This window comes from Mytilus californianus, unplaced genomic scaffold (genome assembly GCF_021869535.1).
Source record: "Mytilus californianus isolate M0D057914Y unplaced genomic scaffold, xbMytCali1.0.p SCAF_6, whole genome shotgun sequence".
NCBI lineage: Eukaryota > Metazoa > Mollusca > Bivalvia > Mytilida > Mytilidae > Mytilus > Mytilus californianus.
Genome location: NW_026262712.1, coordinates 91319561 through 91334951, shown reverse-complemented (window position 1 = coordinate 91334951; position 15391 = coordinate 91319561). Strand labels below are relative to the sequence as shown.

The window sequence follows — 15391 nt, the reverse complement described above, 5'->3', positions numbered from 1 at the left end:
TGTATAGTACTCTGTTGTTATTGAAAATTAAGAAAGCTTTTCATAATAATATCTTCTTCCAATGATGCCCTTTTGAAACCATAGACATATGCTCATAAGAAAGCAAGAGGAACTACATATAGAAAGAGGGCACAGGGCATCACAACAAAGGGATGGAGCTTTTCAGAACTTTGAGAACTGTCTCGCTGGAACACACAATGATAGTTGACACATTTATCTGGACCATCTTCGTAATTCAAAATAAAAAGTATGAAATGTCAATCAAAATCTAATATACAGTGGAACCTGTTTATAAAGGTCACAATTGGGACCAGAAAAAAACTTGACCTTACAAGAAAGTGACCAAAAAATAATGTTCAAAATACATATTTATTACTTAAACAGGACAAGATGAGGATGAACTGACAAGACAGGTCTTGCTAAAAAGAAGGTGACCTTTATAGCAGGTTTGACTGTATTTGGCAGTGGTCACCAATTTGATTCTTGATCAATGTGTACCGAGACCAATGATTTAAATACTTAGTTTTTTATGTTTCTTTTAATCTTTTTTATTAAAAATTCAAAATCATTTTAAATCATTAATTCTTTTTATTATGTCGCTGGAATCAAATTTAAAAAAAATGAAAAATTCTAAATAAACATATTTCACAATTTGCTGACATTTAAAAAAAAATAGCTAATTCTGTCAATTGTATATTTTACAATTGCCGTTTAACATTGTATTGCCATAAGTACCCTTACTGGTTATTTATTAATTTTATTTCACAATAAAAGATCCTTACCAGTTTGGTCTGTTGTTGTTCCGAACTGTTATCCGATAGTACCACTACAAAACCTGACGTCAATATGTATCAAGTACCGTTAAGCTTTAATGATCACTATAATGAAATACCACACACTGTCAATTACTAAATTTGTACATGAAGAAAATGGATCATTCTTTTAAAAATAAATGAAGATCTCAGGACAAATCAAACAGATTGCTTTGTCTGAACTGATGGTGATCAAATTACAACACAAGCAATTATACGTTTTCCTTTTTGGAATTTAGTAATATCAAAACTTTTATTTTCCTTTTTTTCAGTAGCTGCCACTAAGACATATTTGCTCATATATCAGAAGTTTCTTCAGAATAAACTCTACTATCAATCACAGATGTCAATTCATACTTGAAAAAAAAAATATTTAGAATCCGAACCCCTCTAAAATCCCTGTTTTTCCAAAGATGTTTGAAATCTTCTTTCTCATATAGTGTATAAACAAAATCAAAAAAGTAAAATTTTGAGATTTCTTTGAGAGACCTCTCTCATTGAATGTTGCTTTACATATGTCTTAGCTATTTTTGTTGTTTGTAGTATCTTAGAAACCAACCTAACCACGAAAACATAATGTTGACCATGCAAATTTAATTAAAGTCAGATTAAACCTGTCTAACAGACTTGTACACCTTACAATCACACCAAACATAGTTGACCTATAGCTGATAAATTCTAAGAAACAGCTCCAATCAGGAAAAACCACTAGTTGCTGAACCATGAATTTAGGTCTAAGACAATGGACATATGTCAGACAGAAGTTTCAGATTATAAGGTATTTGTATACAAGATATGTTACCTTCTGAAATATAAAGCTTTATACAAATAGTTTATGCCTTCGCCACTTCCAGTGTAGCATCCAAATGTCTTATGTTTTGCAACATGTGTCGCAGGCCTGACAAAAAATGAGAGAGGGGGAAATTAGGATTTGGTTTTTTCCTTAAGTGGCAGATTTTATCTCAGTCACTGTCCAGATACAGGTTTTCAGAGAGAGAGATCGTGATTTCTGAAATAAACAGAAGTATTTTAATCACAACTTGTTAAGAACCAGGGCAATTTAGAGATTGACTTAAGGAATTGAGACATTTTGATTGTTTGAGATAGTTTTTCGACCTCTAAATGTTTTGTTCTTTTTTCAGATGTTGGATTGCTGTCTCATTGATACACTCCATATTTCTTTTTATTCATATATTAGGCTAGTAGCTTTCATTTTTTTAGTCTAATTTGGTGTCCTGTGTAGTGTTTTGTGAACAGTTTATTGTCTTTTTATTCCATGTATGATCTTGTCTGTCTTTTGTCAACTTACGTTTATTGGTTGCCCCTTGTTTCCTAAGTTGGTATCTTTTTCAGATTCATTGAGTTTCCAGATAATCTGCTTGCTTTTCTTGAGGAACCACTGGAATCTGCTATAACAATAATATTTTTTTAAATGTTAAGGAAGGTTTTTGGTGACTATGAAAATAACCAGGTTCCAAAGAATTTGTTATACATAATACTTGTGTATGCAAAAGAAGGAATATTCAGCCCAAAACAAAAAAATACATGTATGCATACTTGCTTTTGAGATATAAGCTTCTGAAAATTTGAAGAGGAAAAGGAATCATCCAGATTTTTCATATAGTTTGTATAGAGATATTTTCACTGTCAAAATCTTTTTAGAAAGAACAAGACCAGAATTTACAAGGATTTTGTATTTAAAGATATTATATAACCATAGATAGAAATAAGAAGATGTGGTATGAGTGCCAATGAAGACAACTCTCCATCCAAGTCACAATGTGTAAAAAGTAAACAATTATTCAAAGTACGGCCTTCAACACAGAGCCTTGACTCACACCGAACAGCAAGCTATAAAGGGCCCCAAAATGACTAGTGTAAATCAATTCAAACAGGAAAACCAACAGTCTTATCTATATAAAGAACGAGAAACTCTTAAGGTGTAACACCACTAATTCGGCCCGGACAGAAAGCACATACCAGAAAGTAGTACATATTTAACACAAAATAGTTCCTACGCATGAGTGTAACTTTCAAAATATGTAGAATATTTAGGTATTGTTGGTATCAAATGAAAGCTGAATGACTGGTGATCATTGTAGAACACTTTTTGACTTATAATTTTTAATATTAAAAAAACTGCACCAAATTTTATAAAGAGGGTACTTTTTGCCTGTATGTCAGATCTGAAGTACCTGTTTTGGTACATCCGAAGTTCCGGGAACCAGTTCTTTCTTATATGCCATTAAAGGTATGTTGATTTTTCCAGTACAAGACACAATAAAGTGTTGCTTTGACATGCAATGATTGTCACTTTATTTGAACTTGAAACAAAAGAGCTGTGTCTGCTTGAAATTGAGGAATTTAACATAGAAAGCAATGGGGCCATGAATTAGTGGTGTACTTCCTATTACAGAGAATCATCAGAAATTCAATTTTTAGAAGTTGTACCTATTCCAATGAAAATAAGTCATATTTGATGTAAGTAAACATGTTTAATCATCTTTTTTGGATGAACAATTCTGTTTATGGGAAATTTCAGCTCTTAAATTGACATAATCAGGTATTTTAGCCTTTTATGGTCACACAACATGCATGCAGTTAAGACTTGACTCCAAATTCTTATTTTTGCATTATTTGGGATTGCAATCAATAAAACATGTATATAATGACTTGTTTATGGTAAAGAAATAGCTCTTGGTCAAATAATCCTATGATTTTTCAAGTTTTATTGGTTTTCTTATGATAGCCTTTTACAATCTAGGCAATTGGTATATACTCATATAAGAATTCCAAAATCTCACTGTACATGCAATTTTGAACCAGTTTAGCAAGTTATCCAGCTGAAAAATATATAAATTGCTCTTTATAATCTATGTTGTACCACAAAAGTATGGTTTATACCAAAAATGTCCCTTTTCCAATTTGAAGAAAAAAGGGGGGACAATTTTCTCAATTTTGTCTTAGGTTTGGTCTAATATATTTTTATTAAATGAACAAACTCTGGTAAAAAATGACTATTGGTAAGCACATTGTTTTCCTAACAGAAATTATTAAATACAACAATGATATTGAGAATAAAATAAGTATATTGGCCATTTATAATATCCATATGCAGTTTTCTTTGAATAACCTATATGTTACTACCAGTCCAATTTGAGCTTAAAATTAGTAAAATAGTATTTGGACTTAAGCTTTATGTGTTTTTTATTGCTTGAAATAGATCATAGAATGAAATAAAGTGATGCTGAAGTCAGTATAGCAAGTTTGGTTCTGTTATAGGTGTAACACCACTAATTCGGCCCGGACAGAAAGCACATACCAGAAAGTAGTACATATTTAACACAAAATAGTTCCTACGCATGAGTGTAACTTTCAAAATATGTAGAATATTTAGGTATTGTTGGTATCAAATGAAAGCTGAATGACTGGTGATCATTGTAGAACACTTTTTGACTTATAATTTTTAATATTAAAAAAACTGCACCAAATTTTATAAAGAGGGTACTTTTTGCCTGTATGTCAGATCTGAAGTACCTGTTTTGGTACATCCGAAGTTCCGGGAACCAGTTCTTTCTTATATGCCATTAAAGGTATGTTGATTTTTCCAGTACAAGACACAATAAAGTGTTGCTTTGACATGCAATGATTGTCACTTTATTTGAACTTGAAACAAAAGAGCTGTGTCTGCTTGAAATTGAGGAATTTAACATAGAAAGCAATGGGGCCATGAATTAGTGGTGTACTTCCTTAAGAACCACACCAACAAACGACAACCACTGAACAACAGTTTCCTGACTTAGGACAGGTGCAAACAAATGCAGCGGGTTTAAAGCATGATTTTTTTCTAATAATTACACTGTATGAGCTAGGGTTCCAATTGAGAACCTCTAAGACAATCAGCCACCACTCTACCAACTGAGCTAATGGATTACTCCACTAGTGCAGCTAATCGAGAGTGGTTATATATCTACTTGTCAATGAAAGCATCGCTACACTTCCCCAACCTCGATAGTCATTATTTTTTACTTCAAACTAATGGTAAACTATTTTTATCTGTATAATGCACTGTGGATTTTTATACGACCGCAAAAATTTTTTGCGGTCGTATATTGGTATGATGTTGGCGTTGATTTCGTCGTCCGAAGACACATTGGTTTTTCGCACAATAACTTTAGTTTAAGTGAATGGATCTCAATGAAATTTTACCATAAGGTTCAATACCACAAAAGGAAGGTTGGGATTGATTTTGGGGGTTATGGTACCAACAGTTAAGGAATTAGGGGCCAAAAATAAGCATTTTTCTAGTTTCCAGATAATAACTTGTGGAACGGTGCATGGATCTCTCTGAAATTATACCACAAGTTTCCATACCACAAAGGGATAGTTAGGATTTGCTTTGGGGGGTTATGGCTCAAACCGTTTAGGAATTAGGGGCAAAAAAGGGGGAAAACAAGGGCGTCCTGGTTAATGGACAAATACTTTAGTGCAAAACATAATTAAAAACAGTGTAAGGGAGGTAATTCAAATACATCATTTGAATTATCTCCCTTTCACTGCTTTTAAATTATGTATAAAGTAATGGTTAATGAACAATTAAGACAATTAAAAAGCAGTGTAAGGGAGGTAATCCAAATACAACGTTTTGATTACCTCCCTTACACTGCTTTTAAATTATGTTTAAAGAAATGCATATTTATAAAGGAAGACCAGTAAAAATATCTGCAAATGTTGCATCTTTTTTTTTTTAAGAAAAAAATCCATATGAAAGATTTGACACCATATTTTCAATTCTATTATAAAATAGATTAAGTTAGCACTATGGTAAATTTAAATGGGTAATTATGGTTGCAAACTCCATTGGAAATTTGAATTGAGATTTCTCATTTCAGATTTCAGAAATTAAAAAGAAAAATTCTTCAAATATTTTGTTTTTGCCAAAAAAAAGTGTGTGTGTGTGTGTGTGTGTGTGGGGGGGGGGGGGGGGGGGATGTTTTAATACGCAATAGCATAGTGTATTGCACAAAAGCAAAAAAAAAAAGGGGGGGTAAATTTTTTAATTTTTTTTTTTTGGGGGGGGGGGGGTCAATTCGCAACAGCAAAGTGTATTGCACAAAAGCAAAAAATTGAATATAAATTCAAATCATATAACCAATTCTAAGTTCTTTGACTACAGTTATTCTGTGTCAGAAACCTTTTATGTGTCAAATATTCAATTACAATCCAAATTCAGACCTGTATCAAGCGCGAATATTGCGTCCATTTTTGCCCCAACTGTTCAGGGTTGGACCTCTGCGGTCGTATCCAGTTGCGTTCGTCGAAGCAATTTATTTGGTTTTCAGTTTGTGTACCAAATGTAACTGGAAGAACATGATTAGTCTCCCAAAACTATAACTGTACCAGCCAGGGGTCAAATCTGGACCCCTGGCACAGTAAGCCACTGCTCCTTCAACTGAACAATAAGAAGTACTCCACTAGCACAGCTAATGAAGGGTGGTTATATATCTACTTAGGTCAATGAAAGCACCACTACAATGTATTTAATGCAATTATGAACAGAACAATAGGGTAAAATGTTCTATTGCTATCAAAATCAAAAAAGCAAAAGAAATTCAAAATTATGAAAACAAGATGGCCAACACGATCAGGTAACATTCTTAATTTAGATAAAGTCAAACTAGCTTAAGTTCATTAAATGAGTCTATTTTAAACTAAATTGGCTATAAAATGCACTATTGAGCCTTATGCGGAAGTTGAAATAATTCTCTTCAGTCAGAAAAAAAGTGCACAGAAGTGCTTTTATTGATTTGTTGTTATTACATATCTTACATCTTCGCAATGTTTCAAAAGAGTGGGAAGGCTAGATTATCTTGTTCAACTATGATAGGTTTATGTACTGAGTATTATAAAAATAAGTAGATGTGATTGATTTTAAGTTTTGATATAATTGCTACACATCTCTAGTTGTTCCTCATGCTTAAGTTTGATAAAAATCGGTAAATGCATATATACTCATTGAAAGACAGATATGCTTCTTTATGATTATCCAAAAAAATACTTCATGCTACTAGAAACTCACAATTTCCGGATAAAACCTTCTAAAGAACATAAAAAGTAATTTAAATTGTGAAGTACATCAATGATAAGTGCAAAGAGTTAATTACTAGGACTATAACTGGTCATCCATCACGTCAGGAGATGAAAAATTGGGAAAAGAATCCTAATTTAGAGTCACGTCAAACAGTATATCATGATTAACTATGTTTCTGTAAGACAATTGCTCATTATAGTACTGACAAACTGATTAATATCACAAAACCAAATACAAATGTTTAAACCAGTCATCAATAAAAATAATTTGGCATGCATATGGAGCAAGTTAGTTTTTCAGAAATTGGTTGTATTTATTTCATTATTTAAGATGCATTTATTTTTATTTTTTTCATAAAGGATGAAGTTTTATGCCATGCAACTCATTTGTCAATTCACAATATGTCTAATCATTTCAATAAATCAAATGAGCTGCAGTCTCAGCACCTATATCAAGTCAATGATTACTGATGAAAAATAAGGAAATTCCCATGATGTTGTAGAACTATTTCAGATTGTTTAATTTATTGTTAGTGATTAAGGTACTACCCAGCAGCACAACAGGTTAACAGTACATTGGTATCAAGGGACGAGGTCATTTGAGTAGATGTCCTTTACATTTAAAGATGTGTGGGTCTTTCTGGCAGTTTAATTCATCTTAATTTGTCTGAAATATTTATCAAAGTCAAAGAGTGCTTGGTTGGAAGTCTAAAAACAACAAAAATAACTCCTATAAGAAGTCAATTAATCAACAATTTCAGTCATGTTGACTTACATGAGGATCATATTGATGATCCTTTTTGTTGTTTACAGTTTCTCTCTATCTATAATTGTTTTCAAGATAATTACCAAAATCGCAATAATGGGTTGAAATTGTCATTTCAGATCAAGCAATAACTCTTTTAGTTTACTTATTTGTAGATCTCTTTCTTGCTGATCATTTTTGTTGTTTCGAGTACAGTTTCACTCTTTTAATCTTTTCAATGAAAATAAACAACACTGCATACAAGAGGTAAAATTGTTATTCAAGGGCAACAATAAGGGCTCCTGTAATGAGTTGATTGACAATTTCTGTAATTTCGCTTCTTTGTAGATCTAATGGTTTGCTGATTAATTTAGCTTCTTTAATTTTCAAGGTAAAAGCCATAAACACCCAACAAAAAATGTTATATAATGGCATTAACTCCTTTTCAAAATAACTGGTAAAAACACAAAAACAAAAAAAAATCATTTAAGGGGAATTACACCTTGCTGGAATTGTCTGACGTTTTCTGCCATGTTGACTCATTTATTAATAGATATTATTTTGCTGATCATTTTTGCTGTTTAGTTTTGCCCTATTTTCTATAGTTTCTGCCAAAAATTTGTCAAACAGCAATAAATTCTATAAGGAATTCACTGACTACTTGGGCTATTTTTAGATTTTAATGAGCTGATCATTTTTGCCATTTGGGTTTCTCTTACTCTCTTCTACAGTTTTCACCAAAAAAAAAAAGGATAAAAAGGATAAAAAATCATAATTCTAGGGCCATTACTCTGGCAATTTAAAGTTTGCTTACCATGCCATTATATAGATTTGAAGATAATAGCCAAAAATGCAAATAATTATCAATAAAATGCTTAGCTGAGCAAAGCCTGATATGACCGCAGATGTCGAACCCTGAACTGTTGTGAGTTGAGGCAAGTTTGGACCGAATATTCAAGCTTGATACTGTCTGAATTTGGATTGTGATCAAATTTTTGACATAATATATGTTTCTGACACAAAATACATGTGGTCAAAGATCTTAAAAATTTGAAATGGGACATTTAATTTACCTAGAATGGTCTGATATACAAAATCTAACAACATGGTTAGATTCAGCATATAAAAATCACCAATATTTTAATTAGTTGAAATCAAACAAAGTTTAATTTTGGACCCTTCAAACCTTAATATGAACTAATTTGAAAACAGGGCCCAAATAAAAAATCTAAATGCACAATAAGATTCAGAAAATCATACAGCCGCAATAATTCAGTTTTTGATGAAATCAAACAAAGTTTAATTTTGGACCCTTTTGACCTCAATGTAGACCAATTTAAAAATGGGGCCCAATATCCAAAAAAATTATACAAGGTTAGAACCCCCAAAAATATTAAAGACTTAATTAATCCCAGCAAAATTGGTTAAAACATTTGTATTTGTTTTCAATTGAAGATTTCTTGCTATTGTGCAATACTGCGCAATTGAAGATTTCTTGCTATTGTGCAATACTGTGCTATAGCCCAATACTGTGCAATTGAAGATTTCTTGCTATTGCGCAATACTGTGCAATTAAAGATTTTTTACTATTGCGCAATACTGTGCATTTGAAGATTTCTTGCTATTGCCCAAATTTTACTGTGCAGTTGAAGATTTCTTGTTATTGCGCAATACTGTGCAATTGAAGATTTCTTGCTATTGCGCAATACTGTGATATTGCACAATACTGTGCTATTGCACAAAACTGTGCAATTGAAGATTTCTTGCTATTGCGCAATACAGTGCTATTGTGCAATACTGTGCCATTGCGCAATACTGTGCAATTGAAGATTTCATGCTTTTGCCCTATACTGTGCTATTGTACAATACTGTGCTATTGCACAATACTGTGCAATTGAAGATTTCAAAAATTTGAAATTTCAAAAATTTGAAATTTCAAAAATTTTGAAGAAAAAAAATGAACCCCCCCGAAAAAATTGGAAAAAAAAATCCCCCCAACTTTTTGAACCCCCCCCCCCCCCCCCCCCACCCTTTTGGAGTTATAACCCCCAAACTCAATCCCAGCCTTCTCTTTATGGTATGGAACATTGTAGTACAATTTTAGAGAGATCCATACACTTAAACACAAGTTATTGTCTCGAAATTAGAAAAATGCTTGTTTTTGGCCCTTTTTTTGCCCCTAATTCCTGAAAGCTTGGGGTAATAAATCCTAAACTCAATCCCAGCCTTCCCTTGGTGATATGGAACCTTGTGGTACAATTTCAGAGAGATCCATACATTTACACACAAATTATTGTCTGGAAACTACCGTACAAAAATGCTTGTTTTTGGCCCCTTTTTGGCCACTAATTCCTAAACTGTTGGTACCATCACCCCCAAAATCAATCCCAAACTTCCTTTAGTGATATTGAACCTTCTGGTAAAAATTCATAGAGATCCATTAAACTTAAGTTATTGTCCGGAAACCAAATGTGTCTTTGGACGACGACGCAGACGACGACATCAAAAAATTTTTGCAGTCGTATAAAAAATCATTACTTAAGGGGACTTACTCCTTAATGGAGCCAAACAATCATTTGATAATGTTTGACTTATTGGCAGACCTTTTCTTGCTGATTGTTTGTACTACCAAAAATGCAAAAAATTATCATTTAAGGGCAATAATTCCTGTAAGGAACTGTTTGACAGTTTTGGTCATGTGGGCAGTAGGTAGATCTTAGTACTGTGGATTCATTTATTTTCGTGGGTACCAATTTTCGTGGATTAAGGAAAACTTACATGTTCGTTGATATTTAATTTCGTGGTTTTGACGAAGTCTACATACAAGCCTATGGAAAATTTGTTATTCGTTGAACATTTAATTTTGTGGTTCACCTGTACCCACGAAATCCACGAAAATTGGTATCCAATGAATAATAATGAATCCACAGTATTTTAAACATATTTGCCATGTCAGACTTTCTATATCTGTAACAGATTTTCAGATACTAGACGATTATTTGCATTCTATCCTTATGTTCTATTTTTAGCCATGGTGGCCTAATATTGGTTGGCTGTCAGGTTCATAGGACACAATTTTTAAATAGATACTCTAAGCAAACCAAATTTGGAAAACTCTTAAGGAATGTTAAGGTCTAAAATTAGTCACTGAAGTGTGAAGGAGGGACAGGGCCTTAGTTACTGATTGTAATTAAGATGCAAGAATGTTATGCAGAGTTAGCAAAAAGTGATGGTCCAAGGGTCTGACCACCAAAATTCTGCAAAGGACCAACACAATTTTGGTATTTTGCAATATAATAATAGTGAGTACCAGCAGATTTTCTTCAAGGACCACCAGGGAAAAAATTATTTCGCAAACTCTGCTTATGCATAAGTAGACCAAATATCAACTGTCCATAATACCAATACTACTTCATAAACACACCTACTACTTTAAACAATGAATGTACAATTTCCAAAATCTGAGAATTATAATTTAGGGAGTAGAACTTCCCCCTTAAGGGTACAGTCACACCTTAAATATTATATATGTTATAATTATTAGGTTTGTAGAATTTGTGTATTTCAAAATTGTTCTTCAGAATGCCAGTTATGACATTAAAGACTATATTAAAATGACTTTTTGGAACCTATATAAAAATAGGAGGATGTGGTATAATTGCCAATGACACAACTTCCTTTTATATTGTGACGCTACTTACTTTGTTTTTAATGGTGGGAATGGAACTTTTGATCAAATCAGCCTTAAAATACAGAACGTAAAACTCCGGTGATTTGAAAAACATTTCAAATTATCTATTGCTATAAATTTTGTTATTCATTCACTGAGTTTTCCATCTGATTGCCTAAAAATGAAATTGAACAGAAGAACTGAACAAGTCTTGCATACTCAGATATTGATGTACGACATCAAAGGAATGAGATATATAGGGACAGTAAATTTTATGAACTCTTTGACACTCAGTGAGAAAATATGGAATAGATAAATTCTTGGTTAATTACCATTTTCAGAATTATTTGAATGATAACTGGATGCTCTAAAGAGCTGGAATCAATCAGCTGGTAAAAATATGCAACATTTTAACCTTTATCAACAGTGAAAGACATGTACACACCCAAAGGAAGAATGTGACCAATTTGATCCAGATCCAAAAGGAGGACCTTTTTAAAACGAAGTTCTGACTAATTTTTGTAAATTAAGTGAAAGGTGATAGCACTAAAAATATGATGGTATTCTCTCTTCATCTTTCCATTATAACACTGAACCTTTTAATTCACATCCCAGTAGATACTATTCAGCTAGTTATGAAATAAGTAATTCTATAATTTCTTCTTGATTTGAAACAAAATAATTCTTGTTCTTGTTATTAACAAAGACAATTGACCAATAACGTTCTGATTGTGCTTGTCAACCATGGTATTAAGTTTGTCATTGGTTCTGTTGGGAGCAGTCAGGTCAGGAAATTAAATCAAATTCTATCATCCTGTTGACTGTAGCAGGAGGACATTAGGTCAAGATAATATTCAGGCAGAACATCAGACTGCCATTGCTATAGTGGCATTTAAAACCATGCTAAGCCTTATTCATAAAATTTTTCACAAAAATGTTGCATTAATACTCAGGTCTGAAATAACTACAGAACAAAAGGAATTATCTTATTGAGAGTTTCTAAAAAAACATTTTTACTAACCAAACTAGATTTTCTATTGAACTGTACCATATGGAACATAATATATCAAATTGAAGATTATTACAACAAGAATGTGTCAATAGTACACGAATGCCCCACGCGCACTATCATTTTCTATGTTCAGTGGACCATGACATTGGGGTAAAAACTCTAAATTGGTATTACAATTAGAAAGATCATATCATAGGGAACATGTGTACTAAGTATCAAGTTGATTGGACTTCAACTTCATCAAAAACTACCTTGACCAAAAACTTTAACCTGAAGCGGGACAGTTGGATGGACGGACTGACAGACCGAAAAACATAATGCCCCTAGGTGAGGCATAAAAATTTCCATATAAAATATAATGAAAGAGTGTTTACCATGAAATGGTTTTCTTGTTATGATTTTTTATTGTATTCAACTGATGTTGTAGTTAACCTATCACTCTCTGTTTTTGTAGCATACTAGATTGTTGAATGAGTTCTTACTGTTTATGTAGTGTACTGCATTTTGCTGTTGATGTAGTGTACAATATTCTGCTGTTGTTACAAAATACTGTATTCTGCTGTTGTGTTCTGTGTTTGATGTTATTCTAGTAATGTAATACAGTTGTTGCAGTGTACCATATTTTGCTGCTGATGTGGTATACTACCAGACTATTTTTCTGTTGATGCAAAAGGGAGGTAAAAGATACCAAAGGGACATTAAAACTCATAAGTCGAAAATAAACTGACAACACCAAGGCAAAAAAAGAAAAAGACCAAAAGACAAACAACTGTACACAAAACACAACATAGAAAACTAAAGACTGAGCTACACGAACCCCACTAGAAACCAGGGGTGATCTCAGGTGCTCCGGAAGGGTAAGCAGATCCTGCTCCACATGTGGCACCTGTCTTGTTGCTCATCTAAGTACAAACCCGGTAAAAGTCTAATTTGGTAGGTCACATCTGGGGAAAAGAGGACGGGATTGTGGTTATGACAACTGGAACATATCCATCATCATCTGTGAAACAGATATTCCATAATGGTCAACCAACTATGATGGCGTCTGTAAAATTTACAAAGGGATGATTTCAACTTCACCACTTGGAACTCTTGGTTTAATAGCTTCCTTGTAAGCAGCAAGTGTACTTTGTTATGCAATGCTGCTGTTTTTGTAGTGTGTTTAATTCTGTAGATGTAATGATTATCTTTTAGGTATTTAATACTTAATAAGGAGACCAGTTTTGTGTTTCAATTCTCCAACTTCCAAATGAAATTAATCAATTTGACTTTGTGTCCAGAAACCCAAGTGTTGACTTGGGTATTGAAATATGGTCATCCATTGGTCTTCTTCTGACTTGCAGTAAAACACTTGCCAAATTGGGGTGTCTGTTTGGCTGTGTGGGATGTATAGTTCACAGTCATGTTGTGTCATGCCTCATGAAGAAGATAGTGCCACACTCTCAGTAAGTTAAGGGTCAGAGGTAGGCCTGTTACAAGGCTAAATTTCTGTCACTATTCAATATAGCCTTATTTGACAATCCAAATTTCCTGTCCATCATCCAGGTCCATCCCCTATTGCAGGACATACCTCTTGTATTTATTGATAATTATTCTGCTCCTGAACATGCATGAAATATTTGCCATTGGACATTAAGCAAACAATATTCAATCAATCTTTGTGTCCATTAAAACTAGTATGCACAGTGTAGTTACTTATACTCTATTTTGAATAATCTTGGTAATACTTTGCAAAAGAAAAAAAAATTGCAAATATTCCTACCACTATCAATTTAGATTCCCTGTAATCACATGATCATAAAAGATGTGATTAAACACCAACAACGTATTCAAACAACAAGAACCACAATGTCCCTGAATGAAAACAAATTAGCTGAGTCCATGACAACAAACAAAGACAACATAAAACAAATGATTTTGCCACATAACTCAATAAATGGCCAAAATGGGCCAGGTGAGCTTAAAAATGATTCAACATATTGCATTTACAACTTGCGTACAAAAACAATATTGGAATTCAATCATTCTTACTTAAAATACTACATTAAAAAGAATGTGTGCCTATAATTGATTATTCAACAAAAAGCTAAAGATTTCCACAATAGTTTTTGGTTAATTACTATACTTATCTTCTAAGAACTCCTCAAAGATATTTTCACATTCAGTCACCACACAACATATCATTGGAATCATGAAGTCATTGTTAGAGTATGCAGTAACATGAGATAATATTTCATTGAGGACACCAAAAAGACACATTCCAAGATGGATAACTCAGTAGGATTTATTATTTCATACAGGACACCAAGAAGACACATTCCAAGATGGATAACTTAGTAGAATTTAATATTTCATACAGGACACCAAAAAGACACATTCCAAGATGGATAACTCAGTTGGATTTAATATTTCATACAGGACACCAAAAAGACATTCACAGATGGATAACTCAGAAGATTTAATATTTCAGACACCAAGAAGACACATTCCAAAATGGATTTAACATTTCACAGAGGACACCAAAAAGACACATTTAAAGAGGGATAACTCAGAAGGGGAGAACACTTTATAGAGGATACCAAGCAGACAAATTTCAAGAAGGATAACTCAGTAGGAAACAACAATTCATAGAGGACACCAAGAAGATACATTCCAAGATGGATAACTCATTAGGAGATAACATTTCATAGAGGCCACCAAGAAGACATATTCCAAGAGAGATAACTCAGCAGGGGAGAACATTTCATAGAGGATACCAAGAAGATACATTCCAAGATGGATAACTCATTAGGAGATAACATTTCATAAAGGACAGCAAGAAGACATATTCCAAGAAAGACACCCCAGCAGGAGATAACATTTCATTGTCGACACCAAGAAGACACATTCCAAGAAATATAACTCAGTAGGAAATGACATTTCATGGAGGACATCAAGAAGATACATGTCAAAAAAGATAACTCAGTAGGAGATGACTTTTCATTCAGGACACCAAGAAGACATCTCAAGAAGGAATACTCAGAAGGAGATAACATTTCATCGAGGACAAGAAGAAGACATAT

At 33.1% G+C, this 15391-nt stretch overlaps 1 protein-coding gene and 1 long non-coding RNA gene across 3 annotated transcripts in view; one reads left to right on the top strand and one right to left on the bottom strand.

The window, feature by feature from the left end:
* LOC127706347 (uncharacterized) overlaps window positions 1-15391 on the top strand; it is a 349955-nt gene that overhangs the window by 205227 nt on the left and 129337 nt on the right. The gene's annotated exons all lie outside the window — the stretch shown is intronic.
* The window catches only part of LOC127706366 (uncharacterized), an 80935-nt gene that overhangs the window by 34757 nt on the left and 30787 nt on the right, over window positions 1-15391 (bottom strand). The window contains exons 3-4 of one of the 2 annotated variants that reach the window (XR_007984435.1): window positions 2122-2221; window positions 783-878 (exon numbers count right to left, since the gene is read on the bottom strand). This is a non-coding gene — a long non-coding RNA (uncharacterized LOC127706366). The remainder of the gene's footprint in view (window positions 1-782; window positions 879-2121; window positions 2222-15391) is intronic. The other variant, XR_007984436.1, reaches the window with a different exon arrangement.